The 17,821-nt window shown below is 40.5% G+C and overlaps 1 pseudogene; it reads left to right on the top strand.

Moving 5' to 3' along the window:
• Positions 1–2,032: 2,032 nt before the first annotated feature.
• Positions 2,033–2,150, top strand: LOC124721897 (annotated as a pseudogene).
• The last annotated feature ends 15,671 nt before the right edge of the window (positions 2,151–17,821 follow it).

Here is a 17,821-nt window from a genome sequence, read left to right as displayed (position 1 = left end):
TGTGAGTGCTGTAATTAGTCACGGTCCCTATGTGAGCGAGAGGTAGAGTGTTGTAGTATATTCCTAGGGTCATCATTCAAACCCAGTTCCTGAAATTATGTAACTAGGGTTTCTCGGGATAGTGTATGTCTATCTTCAAGTATCTGCCAGCTCAGTTCTTTCAGTATCGCTGTGACTCTCTCCCACAGATCAAACGAACCTGTGACTATTCGTGCTGCCCTTCTCTGTATTCGCTCAAAGTCCCCTGTCAGTTCTATATGGTACGGGTCCCATACACTCGAGCTGTGCTCTAAGATTAGACACAAGACTGATTGGCAGACAGTCTCCTTTGTACACTCTTTGCATTTCCGTAATATTATGCCAATAAAGTGAAGTCTCCTACCTGTTTTATACACGACTGAGCCTATGTGATCGTTCGTTTTCAAGTTCTGAGACAGCCTTGCAAAGGAGTATTCGTATGGTTTTATCGAGTCCATTTGTGACTCACTGATACCGTTCTCCGCTTTTGAAATGTTGAATCTTATATTCCTGAACATTTAAAGCAACTTGCCAGTCTACGCGTCACTTTGAAATCTTATTAGGATCTGTCTGAATATTTGTACGGCTTCACTCACACTCTACTTCATTAAATATGACTGCGTGACTTGGCTAAAAAATCTGAGTCTACTGTCAATATTCTCCGCAGAGTCATTAACAGATAGCATGAATAGCAAGGGACCCAACACACTCCCTTGGGGAACACCGGAAGTTATCGTAACACTTGTCGATGGCTCTCCATCTTAGATAGCCTGCTGCGACCTCCGTACCGAGAAATCCTAATCCAGTGATAAATTTCGCTTGATACCGCAAACGATCGTACTTCTATAATAAGTGCACGTTTGGTACTGAGTCAAATGCTTTTTGAAATGAAAGATGGTCCGTATTGAGCTGTAGTGTAAACAATATTTACTTAAATCTCACAGTTTAAATAGAGATCGTTTACATAACAGCCTGCTACGGACCATGTTTTCTTTTATTAAGCATTTACAATGAACACTTTAATGAGTACAGAATACGTATTGAGAGTAAATCGAAGAGAGACGAAAGTAATGTGACGCAACAGATACGAGAACTGTGAGAAACTTAACATCAGAACTGGGGATCAAGAAGTAGAAGAAATTAAGTAATTATGCTACCTAAATAGCAAACTAAGCCATGACGGATGGAGCAAGAATGACATAAAAAGCTGACTAGCACTGGCAAAAAGGGCATTCCTGACCAAAGGAATTCTACTGCTGTCAAATACAGATCTTAATTTGAGGCAAAAGTCTCTGAGAATGATCCTCTGGAGCACAGCATTGTATGGTTGTGAGACATTGACTCTGGGAACACGGATCTAGATTTCAATTCTTTGGAAAACAGTGCTTGGTCTTCGTTGGGTCATAGACATAAAACCAGAAGGAATATTTCATATCCATCTGCTTTGCTAGCATATCTGCACCAAGTGTAATTATAAATATTTTTAAGTTAATGTAGAAATTTCACCAAAAAGCACTGTTTGTAGTTAACATCGCCAGGGGCAGGCTGTAAAATTTCTAGCTTAATATTTGTTTTTCAGCGAGAGTGATGTAAAGTGCAAATTTTCATTCTGTACGTCATTGTTCATATTTGTAATCTAGACTTTTTCAAACAGAAGCTTTCATTAGTCGATACGGTACGCAACAGAGGTTCTGGGTACAAACAATGTGATCTTTGCTTTTCAGTAGCATTGTCGCTGGCAGTACATTATGAGGTGTAGTAAGTGAGTGAGGTGTCTGAAAATTCGCAACAGAGAACACAGATACAAATGCAGATGATACTGCGTTTGGGAATCTGATTTGGTAAAGAGTGATCTAAGAATTATGAAGATATTCAGGTAACGTTGTAGCTGCATCGCTTGCTTGTACGAAATGTATGTTGTGGTAGAAAAACGGAAAATTTTAGAAGGTGTTATCTCTATTGGTTAGAATCAGTTACTTCAAGTACTGATACGTGATTAAGTTATCTGCTCACAGGCAACGGCCTTGCCGCAGTGGAAACACCGGTTCCCGTCAGATCAACGAAGTTAATCACTGTTGGGCTTTGCCTGCACTTGGATGGGTGACCGTCCGGGACGCCATGCGTTGTTGCCATTTATCAGGGTGCACTCAGCTTCGTGATGCCAATTGAGGAGCTACTCGACCGAATAGTAGCGGCTCCGGTCAAAGAAAACCATCACAACAACCGGGAGAGCGGTGTGCTGATCACACGCCCCTCCTATCCGCATCCCCACTGAGGATGACGGAGTGCTTTTTTTATCTGCTCACAAAGCTTGCACTCAGAGTGCACAACACCTTTAATATTTCAGTGACTAAACTCATGACAGAGTAATATTTTTGTACAAGCGGCTTTAGTAAAGATGATGACAGTTGTTAAGGTATCGTTTTCGAATGGTAATCTCTTATGCATCATTTAGTAACTGAAATATCCTCCACCGTCTTCTCACGAAATGTGGATATTCAATTATGTGTTGCCAGATTGCACTTCCTGAAATAGAGTGGTTGAAACTAAAGCAGAATGAGCATAGCATAGCACTGCACTGCACAATGCTTTCTTTCCTTTTTAGCTGGTTTGCTGCTATGCTGTATTCATCACTCTCGCGCAGTACCAAGTTTCCGTTGCCACAGGTAAGCCATGAATATTTATTAGGACAAATATAACATCAGTTAGGAAATAGTGAAGTCATTCACAGTTAAACATTGCAGTTCAGAATTAATATCAGATTCAATTTAGGTAAAGTTAAGTTTGTCAGACAGACTTTTCTGACAGTGCCGTGTTATATTTACGTGCATAATATTTTATGTTTGGAATTTCATTTAGTCTGTTTACGCTCTTAAATCCTCAAGGCAATTTTCGAAATTTGTTTTGCAGTTTCTTGTAGACTTTTTATTCTGTTAGTTTTTTTGTGTTGGAACTGCAACTCAAGCACTGCAACAATAGGCTTGGTATCACTGTTCACTGCAATACAAAATACAGCCTTCAGTATAGTAGCTTATTTAGCATACAATTTTGTTTTCTTATTATTTTTATAAAAGTTAATTAAAATACATTCCAGGTAGCTTGGTGACTCTTTTTATCAGACAGCGCTTACTTAATTACACCACATTGTTCAGATCTACAAGACAAACACACACAAAGTTTAAAAGCAGGAAACCAGTTTGGTCCAGATTATAGAACACAATAACACCTCTTCTTTAAAACACACATTACGATGCTCATTGTTCCTTGGCACGTCTTACTCAACAATGACTGCAGTGTGAGCAAGTTGTTTATTATACTCCGCTCGGTTAATATACGGTGCACTATGGCTTTAATAAAATCAAATATAGGTTTTTAATTGTACTGATCTACTTTTTATCCTACTAGGACGGATCTTTCATCCAACAGCTTCTTCATTAATGAAGATTTGAATTGTTTTAACTATATTGAACAGGATGGAGATGGACCACAAACTACAAAAAAAAAAAAAAAAAAAAAAAAAAAAAAGATGTCTTTCTTGAGTTAATAAATCCCTTGTATACAGATTAAAATGGACTCATCCATCAGTATACTTTCAGTATCATACTAGCAACCGACCGTAAGAAAAACAGTGCAAAAAATTTCATAAATAAAAGCAATTAAGGTTCAATTTAACGCAATATGTGTACAATAGTACTAACTGGAAATATCCCACGATGGCGGTAGGTCAAGTAGTCTGCCATAAGGTGGCCGGAAACAAAGGGAGGACCAGAAATGTATGGGATACAAATTCGAAGCAATTAAGAGTGCAGTTTTGCTGGAATGTCGTTGAAACGAGAGATTCATTACTAACATTTTCATTTGGTGAAGACTACTCCCACATATCGTGGCCGCGAACGATCTATCTTAGCTATAGAGACGTGTTGGGCCCGCATTTCAATAAATGTAAGTGCGGTGACCGTTCTGTCAGACGCGTCCCAAAGGGACGGTAATAATGTCTTTAGTGCGGATTGCACAATAGGCACGATCTCTTACGGAAATCGGCGAACTACCGCCAGTAATGAAGATAATGGGTAATAGGCACTGCATCAGTAGCGTGTGGATAAGTTGAACATAGCCCACATGGTGTGTAGTTACTCTGACACTGTTGCTAAACATAAGACAAACAGTTTTCATTTCAAAACTAACTGTGAACAAATGGATGTTGTCACCCAGACTAGTGAGCAGAGTAATGGTAATGAATGAAATAACAGAGGTCGTGCGTGCGGCAGCGAAATGCCTATAAGGCACGTGCACCGTTATCTCCTCAGGCAGAAGAAAAATATAGTGCGTTTTCATTATCCTCGCCGAAATTGGTGGTCATAAAGTTTTTTAGAGATGGTCAATTGAAAATCATGTAATATAGTTTTCGCCGTCATACAAAAGCTAAGCTTTATGTTAAGTAGTGTATTTAATGGCTAAGAAATAACTTTATATTTTAAAATCTGCCAGCATAAAATGATTTCATCGTTATTGTCTTACACTCCACGAAAATATTTAACAGTTTTACATGTGATTTAGACGTCATTTACATGTGATTTTATTACGTCACTGGAAGCTGCTTTAAAAACATCTCCGACCATCCTTGCTGCCTTTCTCTGATTACTCTCGATGTTAACTGCTCGTTTACAATCGTTTGGTACCCATGTACAGTTTTCAAGCAAAGGCTGCTCAGTGGCGAAGTAAGCAATGTCCATCATGGATAACCTGCTATTTCCCTTACATCATATTACTGAAGACTTCAATTTATTCTAATTACAGCTGTGATGTGATTGTTTCATTTCAGATCTGCTTGCATTATACCTCATAGATATTTTTATGATTGATTTTGCTAATGATTCACTAACCCAGCTATCACAGGCTACTCTGCCCTTATCAATTATCAAATAAACATTTCGTTACATTTAAGCACTTTTACCCAGGTTGATACTTGTCAAGATATTTATATTACTGAAATTTTTATTTGATAACGAACTGCCGGCCAAGACACTGAGACGTAACATAAACAGCAGTGCCCATATTATAGTTTCTTGGGACACAACCGAAAATTCTACTGTGCGTGTGATTGACTATGCGGTCTAGAGCACCGTTGCGTTCTAAGTCCTTAGGTTTATTTGGTTTGCTATCTGGCATGAACGTATTTCATTCAGCAGGTGCCTGTCTGATATATAACTGATAGCTTTTAAGAGCAAAATCTACAAATATATTATTCCCGCTGTTTTTTGAGTTAAAAAAAAATGGTTCAAATGGCTCTGAGCGCTATGGGACTCAGCTGCTGAGGCCATTAGTCCCCTAGAACTTAGAACTAGTTAAACCTAACTAACCTAAGGACATCACAAACATCCATGCCCGAGCCAGGATTCGAACCTGCGACCGTAGCGGTCTTGCGGTTCCAGACTGCAGCGCCTTTAACCGCACGGCCACTTCGGCCGGCTGAGTTCATTAGCGGCTATACTTAAATAGTGACGTAACTTCCGTCATTATAATCAGAGCCACTGAAACAAAATAAACAAATAGGAAAACAGTTTGGAGAAAGTTTATGTGCATTTATTTTATACTGAAGGTACTGAACGCAGAATATATTCTGATGCATCTAGCTTGATCATGTTGTCGTCAGCGATGAGCAGCACTGCGAAATCATTTGTTGAAGAGCTCGGTCTTCGTACAAGAGTACGAGTGTTATATTGTCGCAGCAAGCGCGAACCTTATCTCTTGTAATGGAAAAAATAATAGAACACAGTCAAACACAGGGAACACGACAATCAAGGCACCATTAGAGGAGTGTGAAAGGAATAGTACTAACTACCCAGTCACTAATAACGGATTTCAAAACCAGAATTGCAGCAAATTCTTGACATAGATACTATATTGTCTTCATTAGTCTACATGGAGTGCGTTCCTCTTTTCCCACAAAGAAAAAGAGTCCTTGGCAGAACAGATGATCGAACTCGCTTGTCTACCTCCTGAAGTATATTCCATAGCTTACGGTAATGCTGTTAACAGTTGTTTACTTTGTGTGATCTGTACTATCATTGTTAAGGAGCAGAACATCTTTGTTTCTTTTTTTGTGTAAAATCCACATTGCTCCCAGTGCAGATAATGGAGGTGAGAGATTATCTTCTTTCTCTCTCTAGTTCTTGAGAAAAAATTTCTCACGTATACGTAACGGTATTAGATGCCTTTCAAAATACGGCACTGCAGCGGTCTCTTCATTAACGTTATTTTGTCTGTCACGTCCGGGCGACCAATCTTGAAGCCACAATAATCGAATCCGCCGCTACGGTTTTCGTGTTTGCTTTTGACGTAAATCACAGGATTAGCTCTCTGTAATATTTGTTCTAACTTCACCAAATAAACGAACTATTGTAGTAATTATTAACTATTTAATCTCTCTGTCTAGCAAATATTTACTAGACTAGTGGTAAATGGTATTACACTAGGGGCAAAATGTAATGAAACAATTAACAAACATAATTTAGGCAATAGAAATTGTGTCCGCCTTATCATTCTGTTGTCCGTTCTATGAAGGTAGATAGAACTGTTACGGGTACATAAAATTGGTGTAATAAAATTTCGTCAAGACTGGGGAAAGAAATTTTCTATAAGTTTTCACAGTGACGTAAAACTATGCTTATATGTAATGAACAACATGTATAAATTACAGACATTTACTGGTGGGTATTTGGTTTCTGATTCTATTTCAAGTACTTTGTCTTTATATTAAGATTTCCCGTCGCTATTACAAATAACTTTATTCGAACACTGAGACAGACCTTTCAGAACAGACATGTTTCCTATCTTTTCTCAACCAGAAATACGTCAGCTCTGTCCCTAACAAGACCGACATCGACAGTACATTAGAATATAAGTTTTCTTCATGTTTTCTTTAAAAATCATTGATCTGATGTCATGACAATACACATTTAGAATTTGGCAGATTATCTGTGGATGTAATACTCTATAAGTGACAGTAATCTGATACATATTAGGCATGAAAACTGTATTTTTGTTGTATATTACAAACAACGCTTTGAGAACAACCAGATCTTTCACTATATTTGTAACTGCATCTTACAATAACGCCAAGGCATTTGAGACTCCATACGATATGCCTCGGTAATGTTCACCCACTCGACGTAAAATCTTATAGAACAACATTGAAAGCGAGGAACAATTGCTTTCGATAACAGCATCATTATAGAAGACGTAGAGTGTCTTTCTACTCTTAAGTTATTAAAAGCCGTGAAAGCTGAGTGTTTTCCATAGTCTGATTGCCTAACATACAGCACCATAACGATCCCATTCGGTGACCCTGTAAATAGGAACGACGAGGCTGTTTATTTTTTCCCCTACGCTTGTGTTTATTCAATCAGATAGACCACAAAACATTCATAAATATTAGAGGGATTTTACATTCTGAAGATCACATCACACCTCTAGTCTGCTTGACATATTTCAATTTTAATTCTAATGATACCTTATTGTCGTTCATCTAATTTCTCGTCAAAGTAAAATCCACAATCATTCTGAGTTGAAGAAGCGTGTCAGATAAGTCAGAAGCTGCCGTCTTTACTGGTGAACTAATGTTACCCTCTTAATATTCCATCTTCATATCATCTGTTCGTTACATATTTGTTTATTTTAAAAATAATGAAAGGAGATAAACGCAGTTGTTGCTAAGAAGAAAGTGTAGTACAGTTTTGCACTGTAATCTCTCCTCCGTAAGCGAAATGTGTCTGGGCCTCATCTGTTTACGTTTCATTTGAGCCTAACGACCGTCAGATACATCGGTCAATACGGAGGCAGTAAGTAAGTTTTCAATAAAAATCATTTCACGCACTTAAACCATCTGAGGTAGTTACACGGTAAAGTCCTAAAATATCGGCCCCTGAACCTCTTCTCTCCATCAGTTACACTCCCCGTGGATTCCTTAAATGAAGGTTTTCCTTTCTAGCAAGCCACAATTAATTGCTCCACATTTTCAAAGTCAAGCCCGTACGTTCTCCGTACTGATATCGCTTGAAGAGAAAGTAAAGGCAGCGTATGATGGGCAGCTTTCCATTCATTTCTTAGCTTGCCAGTTCGTGTCACTTCCTGTCAGTAACATAAACAGTTGGGTGTGCTTATTCGTCAGTTCAATTAGCAGCAATACGTTCTTTATTTGGTGCCGCAATAGTCAACTTAATTATATGTCTTAAATTATGGATCAGCGCTACACCCAGCACATCCATAACTTAATTACGTTCCTCCTTTTGTTAAAGGGAAGGCTGTTGCCAATATTGAACTGTCATTTGTAGTGAGTATGCCACTTTTAATTCCTCTGCCGTAATCTATAGTTGAGGAAACTGACGATCTGGCATAGCGAAGATAAAACGTAATTACAAATTTTATTTAAGACCACCATGTAAAAGTAGACTAAAATTTTTATTCGTATAATTCGTGCTTATCATTACGACTGTACTGTTTACTATACCGTAACGCAAGTACAAACGGTGCTCATTTATTTACACAAATAGTGCATTAACCAACTGTCACATTCCGTTTTTCACGCAAATATGTAACAGTTGCATGTATAGTTTTTGCCAGAGCTCGTAATCGTATTCTTAATTGGTAGATAGAGAATTAGGGAATTAGGTAATGAGAAGGAAATTTGAACAAGATTCGATAGTAGAATTATGTGCGCACAGCGCAGATTTAAACATTTGATGCCAATTGAAAATTAGTGAAAATCCAAAACGCGTCATAGCCTAAGTATTGCTATATAAAAAGTAAATGGTTGCTGTATTCTTCGAGTAACGGAGATCACTCACTATTAACATGAATAAATTAAAGAGATAATTGTTATTCAAACTCCCACAATATTTATAGATAAGACAATGATATTAAAGATCAGTCCTGAAACTGGCTACTGAACGATGTTCGCAATAAAAAATAATTTTCACGCTCTTGCTTGGAGTATGAAAAATAGCACACTAAGAGATAAAATACCCAGAGGCACAGTCTCCAAAATACTTGATGTACAGAAATTGTAAATCTCCAATTGCCGATTGAAAAAAAAAAAAAGTCCGCGAAGGCTTTAGAAATGCTTGCTTCAGTTAATCAACATTGTTTCGATGTTGTTGGTCGTGTATCACGACAGCCACCTCAACTATACCTGATGACTCTACAGTCTTCACTATTTTTGTCAGTCAAGTGAACTAGTGCTTTCGTTTCACGTATGTAATGTATTATTACCACGGAGACTCCAGGGAGAGTCACTTCCATTAGGTAACAAAATGTTGCTTAGCGTGTAACGAAATGGCTGCCTCACCTGTATCTGAAGACCATTATCTCCAGCTTTTTAATAGTCAGCTGAAGTAGTACACTGCTATTTGCACGTGTAGAAAGCATTATTAACACCGATACTGCAGGCAGGCTTGCTTGCATTAGATAGCGAGCTACTGCTTGCCCTGTAAGAAAATAGCAGCCTCACCTCCATCTCAAGAAGGTCAGCCACTTTGTCTTTCGACGCACACGGAGGAACGCGGAAGCACTGAACGGCTATATAACCCGGCGCGCACTGAAGGCGGGAGGCGGCGTCGACCGCGGCGGCAACAGGTCGCGGGAGGCGGGAGGCGGGAGGCGGGAGGCGGCGTCGTCCGCGTACTCGGCTCACGTTCCCCGGTAGGCGCCCGCTGCTGCGTCCGCGCCGCGACTGCCGCCTCCACCGCCACCAACGGCACCGCCACCACCACCGCCGCCGCCGCCGCCGCTGCGCGCAGCCGCCCCCTGAGCCACCCGGCGCGCCGCACTGGGTCACAGCCGCTCCGCTTCGCGTGCAGCCCGGGGGGCGGAGGTGGTGTGGCGCAGGCGAGCTGGGGAGAGAAAGCGCTATCCCACACGCGACGAATGAAGATAGGTCGATTTAAGCGAAATGATGGGAATTCGATAACCTGACTGAATGGCAGAGGTGACGATGTCTTTAATGTAACAGACTGAGGCGGCGCCGGGGGAAATGTCTCGGAAATACGTCTTGCGCAGAGGAAATGCCGAGACGCCGTTAGTGGGGAGCTTTTTCATGGAGACTCGAGTACAGGGGGGGAAGTCAGGACACGAGAGCCTTGGGGTAATGCACATCATCTCTCTCGCCTCCGCCAATTCGCTGACTTTGTGCAATATACTGAAACTATTTATGGAACGCCCTTACCACTAGAAAGGCAACGGCCTCGCCGCCCGCTTGTGGCCTGAAGACGGAGTTCCCTTACCACTAGAACATATGCTATGGCAGCCAGCATACCATCCTCACAACAGCAATCGCTGACTTTACTCAGGTCCGGCCCTGACAGAACTGCTAGAGCTACTCTGCCTCCCCCCCTCCCCCGCACCCCCGCTTCCACCCTCTCGTAAAGATCCTTTGTCAATGTTTTTTACGCAGATACAGCAAATTTTGTAATCTTTTAAGTAGGTTTAATAAAAATAAACAGTATCAAAGAATGTTGTTTGAAAAATCACATTGGCGAAAAAGATTGCACACCTGGAGAGACGACGTCGACTTTGATCCGATGATGACATATGATGAATGATGTGTAATGATAATGGTGTCAACGCCGTCTGCCAACACATGGCAAAGTGACATAGCTACTGGAACACCATTTCTGTCTACCCTTTACTACGGAATGCTCGCAGCCGAAAGGGACAGTATGGAGCAAACACGTGAAAAAAGCAGGTGACTATGTCACGGACACGTAATTGTGCTTCCTAGTGGCGACTGCATTTGAAAGGGGTCAACCAGTAACCTTCCGAGTGGCGTGATGGTTCTTTCGTAGAAATGCCGTACAAGTTGGACTTGCTGAGTCAGTTGTGAAACGGTACTTGTATCAGTGGTCACGTGACCTCTTGAAACGTCCCCTTAGAAAAATTAATGAATTACTGTGCTGAAAAACCTCTTACGTTTTTGATTTTCAAACAGCTGAGCAGAACTCAACGTACTCAGACATTTCTCTCTTTACTTATTCTGATCAATACTAAACTAACATACAATATTTTTTGCGCAACGCAATATGACTTTCAATAAACCGTACAAAAGAATGGCCCTGACTAACAATAACCTATGCCTTTCATGAACCACTTACCTCACAAAAATCTTCGTTGCTCGAACTACTGCAATACAGTGAGCGCCAATACTGTCAACTAAAAAGATTCTAACTACGGAAGACACTAAATACTGATAGGCATAGTTAGCAAATGAAAGATTTTGATAGAGAACAAACAATATATTTACCTTAATAGTGTTCAAAAGTCATTATACAGGGTGTTTCAAAACTGACCGGTATATTTGAAACGGCAATAAAAACTAAACGAGCAGCGATAGAAATACACCGTTTGTTGCAATATGCTTGGGACAACAGTACATTTTCAGGCAGACAAACTTTCGAAATTACAGTAGTTACAATTTCCAACAACAGATGGCGCTGCGGTCTGGGAAACTCTATAGTACGGTATTTTCCACATATCTACCATGCGTAGCAGTAATATGGCGTAGTCTCTGAATGAAATTACCCGAAACCTTTGACAACGTGTCTGGCGGAATGGCTTCACATGCAGATGAGATGTACTGCTTCAGCTGTTCAATTGTTTCTGGATTCTGGCGGTACACCTGGTCTTTCAAGTGTCCCCACAGAAAGAAGTCACAGGGGTTCATGTCTGGCGAATAGGGAGGCCAATCCACGCCGCCTCCTGTATGTTTCGGATAGCCCAAAGCAATCACACGATCATCGAAATATTCATTCAGGAAATTAAAGACGTCGGCCGTGCAATGTGGCCGGCCACCATCTTGCATAAACCACGAGGTGTTCGCAGTGTCGTCTAAGGCAGTTTGTACCGCCACAAATTCACGAAGAATGTCCAGATAGCGTGATGCAGTAATCGTTTCGGATCTGAAAAATGGGCCAATGATTCCTTTGGAAGAAATGGCGGCCCAGACCGGTACTTTTTTAGGATGCAGGGACGATGGGACTGCAACATGGGGCTTTTCGGTTCCCCATATGCGCCAGTTCTGTTTATTGACGCAGCCATCCTGGCAAAAATAAGCTTCGTCAGTAAACCAAATGCTGCCCACATGCATATCGCCGTCATCAATCCTGTGCACTATATCGTTAGCGAATGTCTCTCATGCAGCAATGGTAGCGGCGCTGAGGGGTTGCCGCGTTTGAATTTTGTATGGATAGAGGTGTAAACTCTGACGCATAAGACGATACGTGGACGTTGGCGTCATTTGGACCGCAGCTGCAACACGGCGAATGGAAACCCGAGGCCGCTGTTGGATCACCTGCTGCACTAGCTGCGCGTTGCCCTCTGTGGTTGCCGTACGCGGTCGCCCTACCTTTCCAGCACGTTCATCCGTCACGTTCCCAGTCTGTTGAAATTTTTCAAACAGATCCTTTATTGTATCGCTTTTCGGTCCTTTGGTTACATTAAACCTCCGTTGAAAACTTCGTCTTGTTGCAACAACACTGTGTTCTAGGCGGTGGAATTCCAACACCAGAAAAATCCTCTGTTCTAAGGAATAAACTATGTTGTCTACAGCACACTTGCACGTTGTGAACAACACACACTTACTGCAGAAAGACGACGTACAGAATGGCGCACCCACAGACTGCGTTGTCTTCTATATCTTTCACATCACTTGCAGCGCCATCTGTTGTTGAAAATTGTAACTACTGTAATTTCGAAAGTTTGTCCGCCTGAAAATGTACTGTTGTCCCAAGCATATTGCAACAAACGGTGTATTTCTATCGCTGCTCGTTTAGTTTTTATTGCCGTTTCAAATATACCGGTCATTTTTGAAACACCCTGTATATATTGTTGTGTTGGCTGAAGAGCCAACACCGTGTTACTATTGGAGGCCGAAATGCACCCGTTTAACTCACGCAGGCTGGCGTGAGGAGGGAAGGGAAAGACTATACTGACGTGAGGTCTGAACATCACAAGGAATAAGAATTCAGAAAGCGGACGTAGCTAGTTTGATACTTAACTTTAATCCATTAATGATGAACGTCACTCTTGACGGTACATGATTCACAATATTATCTGTTCAGAATACATTCGTAGTAACTGAATATGGCGCCTTGCTTGGTCGTAGCAAACGACGTAGCTGAAGGCTATGCTAAACTGTCGTCTCGGCGAATGAGAGCGTATGTAGCCAGTGAACCATCGCTAGCAAAGTCGGCTGTACAACTGGAGCGAGTGCTATGGAGTTTCTCCAGACTGGACCTGCCATGTGGCGGCGCTCGGTCTGCAATCACTGATAGTGGCGACACGCGGGTCCGACGTATACTAACGGACCGCGGCCGATTTAAAGGCTACCACCTAGCAAGTGTGGTGTCTGGCGGTGACACCACACACACACACACACACACACACACACACACACACATATATATATATATATATATATATATATATATATATATATATATATATATATATATATATATATATATATATATGCCATTTCCAGACTTGTCTCTGATCAAGCATGTGTGGTATATAAAGCGACGAGAAGTGATTCTTGCGACTCGTCAGCCAGTAACTCTTACATAACTATGTGAGCAGGTTGAGGAGGGGTGGTATAATCTATTCCAGGACGGTATTCGGTATCTGTAGTAACGACTGGATGCCAGGATCAGCGCCTGCATTGCCGGCCTTGGAGGCTACACCACGAGTATCAGTACGTTTGGATAGGGTCCGCCTTCAGAAAAATACAATTTTTTTTGTTTTTTAACCCATACAAGTTTCACTGCAGTTGCAGCATCTTCAGTGGGCTTTTATTTTTCTTCTGTTAAAGATAAAGAATGTTCTATACTGTTAGTATACATGTAACTATTAGTTTTTAAATCTTAATTACAGATATTTTAAAAAACACGTAAATTATGAATTCATACCTTTTTACAACTTGGTGTGCTTTTTCTGATGAGTTGTGTTATCCTGTGTCTGTGTGTGTGTGTGTGTGTGTGTGTGTGTGTGTGTGTGTGTGTGTGTGTGTCCATTTATATTATGTTTCACTTACGCTTTCTTTTTCTTCATCTTCATCACTATATCAGCTTGGGTCGATACCTGGTACCACAGAACCGCTTGTAGTATTGATCTGTAAATGTAATCATTTCCTGTACTCCATATGCACTGTTACAATAATAAACCTCGAGTGAATTGGTAACCTCAAAAAGGGTTTACTAATTTTTTCTGGCAGTCTTTATTGTTGAAAAACATTGTATAAAATAATTTTAAAAAAATGGTTCAAATGGCTCTGAGCACTATGGGACAACATCTGCGGTCATCCGTCCCCTAGAACTCAGAACTACTTAAACGTAACCAACCTAAGGACGTCACACACATCCATTCCCGAGGCACGATTCGAACCTGCGACAGTAGCGGTCTCGGGGTTCCAGACTGAAGCGCCTAGCATCGCTCGGCCACACCGGCCGGCAATAATTTAAATCTATCAGTGTAAAATACAAATTAAAACAGTAGAAACTTTCTAAGGAAACTGAAAATAGGATAAAATCTATATGTTATATTTATGGAAGCTACTGTATTGGGTTTGGAATGATATATAATAAAGAACGTAGAGTAAGGAGTAAGGCAAGGAGATGATTTGGCACATCTACCTTTCAACTGAGCATTAGAGAAGGTGCTGATTGAATGGCGGAAATTCATCAATACTAAGCGTGATCAACTAGGAAGAAACTCAAATAAAATCAGCATAGATTGGCTTTTGCAGAAGACGTACCATTAATTACTGACTCACTGTATAATGCCAAAGAGGAGATCACAGAAGAACAGAAACAGGGTAGCAAACTAGGGTTAAAAAATAACACAGTCCGTGGCAAATATGAGTGATGTTCCACAAAATCTTAAAATTCATAATAACACAATACCTAGAACAATCTGTTTTAAATACCTAGGAGAATAGAAAACGAGCAATAGGAAAGTAAAGATAACAATGGAAAATAGAATACAGAAAATGGAAAGTGCATTCCATATGACAAGAAACATGTTGTTGTTGTTGTGGTCTTCAGTCCTGAGACTGGTTTGATGCAGCTCTCCATGCTACTCTATCCTGTGCAAGCTTTTTCATCTTCCAGTACCTACTGCAACCTACATCCTTCTGAATCTGCTTAGTGTATTCATCTCTTGGTCTCCCTCTACAATTTTTACCCTCCACGCTGCCCTCCAATACTAAATTGGTGATCCCTTGATGCCTCAGAACATGTCCTACCAACCGATCCCTTCTTCTGGTCAAGTTGTGCCACAAACTTCTCTTCTCCCCAATCCTGTTCAGTACTTCCTCATTAGTTATGTGATCTACCCATCTAATCTTCTGCATTCTTCTGTAGCACCACATTTCGAAAGCTTCTATTCTCTTCTTATCCAAACTATTTATTGTCCATGTTTCACTTCCATACATGGCTACACTCCATACGAATACTTTCAGAAATGACTTCCTGACACTTAAATCAATACTGGATGTTAACAAATTTCTCTTCTTCAGAAACGCTTTCCTTGCCATTGCCAACCTACATTTTATATCCTCTCTACTTCGACCATCATCAGTTATTTTGCTCCCCAAATAGCAAAACTCCTTTACTACTTTAAGTGCCTCATTTCCTAATCTAATTCCCTCAGCATCAACCGACTTAATTAGACTACATTCCATTATCCTTGTTTTGCTTTTGTTGATGTTCATCTTATATCCTCCTTTCAAGACACTGTCCATTCCATTCAACTGCTCTTCCAAGTCTTTTGCTGTCTCTGACAGAATTACAATGTCATCGGCGAACCTCAAAGTTTTTATTTCTTCTCCATGAAATTTAATACCTACTCCGAATTTTTCTTTTGTTTCCTTTACTGCTTGCTCAATATACAGATTGAACAACATCGGGGAGAGGCTACAACCCTGTCTTACTCCCTTCCCAACCATTGCTTCCCTTTCATGTCCCTCGACTCTTATAACTGCTATCTGGTTTCTGTACAAATTGTAAATAGCCTTTCGCTCCCTGTATTTTACCCCTGCCACCTTTAGAATTTGAAAGAGAGTATTCCAGTCAACATTGTCAAAAGCTTTCTCTAAGTCTACAAATGCTAGAAACGTAGGTTTGCCTTTCCTTAATCTTTCTTCTAAGATAAGTCGTAAGGTCAGTATTGCCTCACGTGTTCCAGTGTTTCTACGGAATCCAAACTGATCTTCCCCGAGGTTGGCTTCTACTAGTTTTTCCATTCGTCTGTAAAGAATTCGTGTTAGTATTTTGCAGCTGTGACTTATTAAGCTGATAGTTCGGTAATTTTCACATCTGTCAACACCTGCTTTCTTTGGGATTGGAATTATTATATTCTTCTTGAAGTCTGAGGGTATTTCGCCTGTTTCATACATCTTGCTCACCAGATGGTAGAGTTTTGTCAGGACTGGCTCTCCCACGGCCGTCAGTAGTTCCAATGGAATATTGTCTACTCCGGGGGCCTTGTTTCGACTCAGGTCTTTCAGTGCTCTGTCAAACTCTTCACGCAGTATCGTATCTCCCATTTCATTTTCATCTACATCCTCTTCCATAATATTGTCCTCAAGTACATCGCCCTTGTATAGACCCTCTATATACTCCTTCCACCTTTCTGCTTTCCCCTTCTTTGCTTAGAACTGGGTTTCCATCTGAGCTCTTGATATTCATACAAGTCGTTCTCTTATCTCCAAAGGTCTCTTTAATTTTCCTGTAGGCGGTATCTATCTTACCCCTAGTGAGATAGGCCTCTACATCCTTACATTTGTCCTCTAGCCATCCCTGCTTCGCCATTTTGTACTTCCTGTCGATCTCATTTTTGAGACGTTTGTATTCCTTTTTGCCTGTTTCACTTACTGCATTTTTATATTTTCTCCTTTCATCAATTAAATTCAATATTTCTTCTGTTACCCAAGGATTTCTACTAGCCCGCGTCTTTTTACCTACTTGATCCTCTGCTGCCTTCACTACTTCATCCCTCAAAGCTACCCATTCTTCTTCTACTGTATTTATTTCCCCCATTCCTGTCAATTGCTCCCTTATGCTCTCCCTGAATCTCTGTACAACCTCTGGTTCTTTTAGTTTATCCAGGTCCCATCTCCTTAAATTCCCACCTTTTTGCAGTTTCTTCAGTTTTAATCTACAGGTCATAACCAATAGATTGTGGTCAGAGTCCACATCTGCCCCTGGAAATGTCTTACAATTTAAAACCTGGTTTCTAAATCTCTGTCTTACCATTATATAATCTATCTGATACCTTTTAGTATCTCCAGGGTTCTTCCATGTATACAACCTTCTTTCATTATTCTTAAACCAAGTGTTAGTTATGATTATGTTATGCTCTGTGCAAAATTCTACCAGGCGGCTTCCTCTTTCATTTCTGTCCCCCAATCCATATTCACCTACTATGTTTCCTTCTCTCCCTTTTCCTACACTCGAATTCCAATCACCCATGACTATTAAATTTTCGTCTCCCTTCACTATCTTAATAATTTCTTTTATTTCATCATACATTTCTTCAATTTCTTCTTCATCTGCAGAGCTAGTTGGCATATAAACTTGTACTACTGTAATAGGTGTGAGCTTCGTATCTATCTTGGCCACAATAATGCGTTCACTATGCGGTTTGTAGTAGCTTACCCGCATTCCTATTTTCCTATTCATTATTAAACCTACTCCTGCATTACCCCTATTTGATTTTGTGTTTATAACCCTGTAGTCACCTGACCAGAAGTCTT

This window comes from Schistocerca piceifrons, chromosome 1 (assembly GCF_021461385.2).
Source record: "Schistocerca piceifrons isolate TAMUIC-IGC-003096 chromosome 1, iqSchPice1.1, whole genome shotgun sequence".
In the NCBI taxonomy this organism is placed as follows: Eukaryota; Metazoa; Arthropoda; class Insecta; order Orthoptera; family Acrididae; genus Schistocerca; species Schistocerca piceifrons.
Note: the sequence above shows the minus strand (reverse complement) of the source record. Positions and strands in the feature narration are given on the sequence as shown.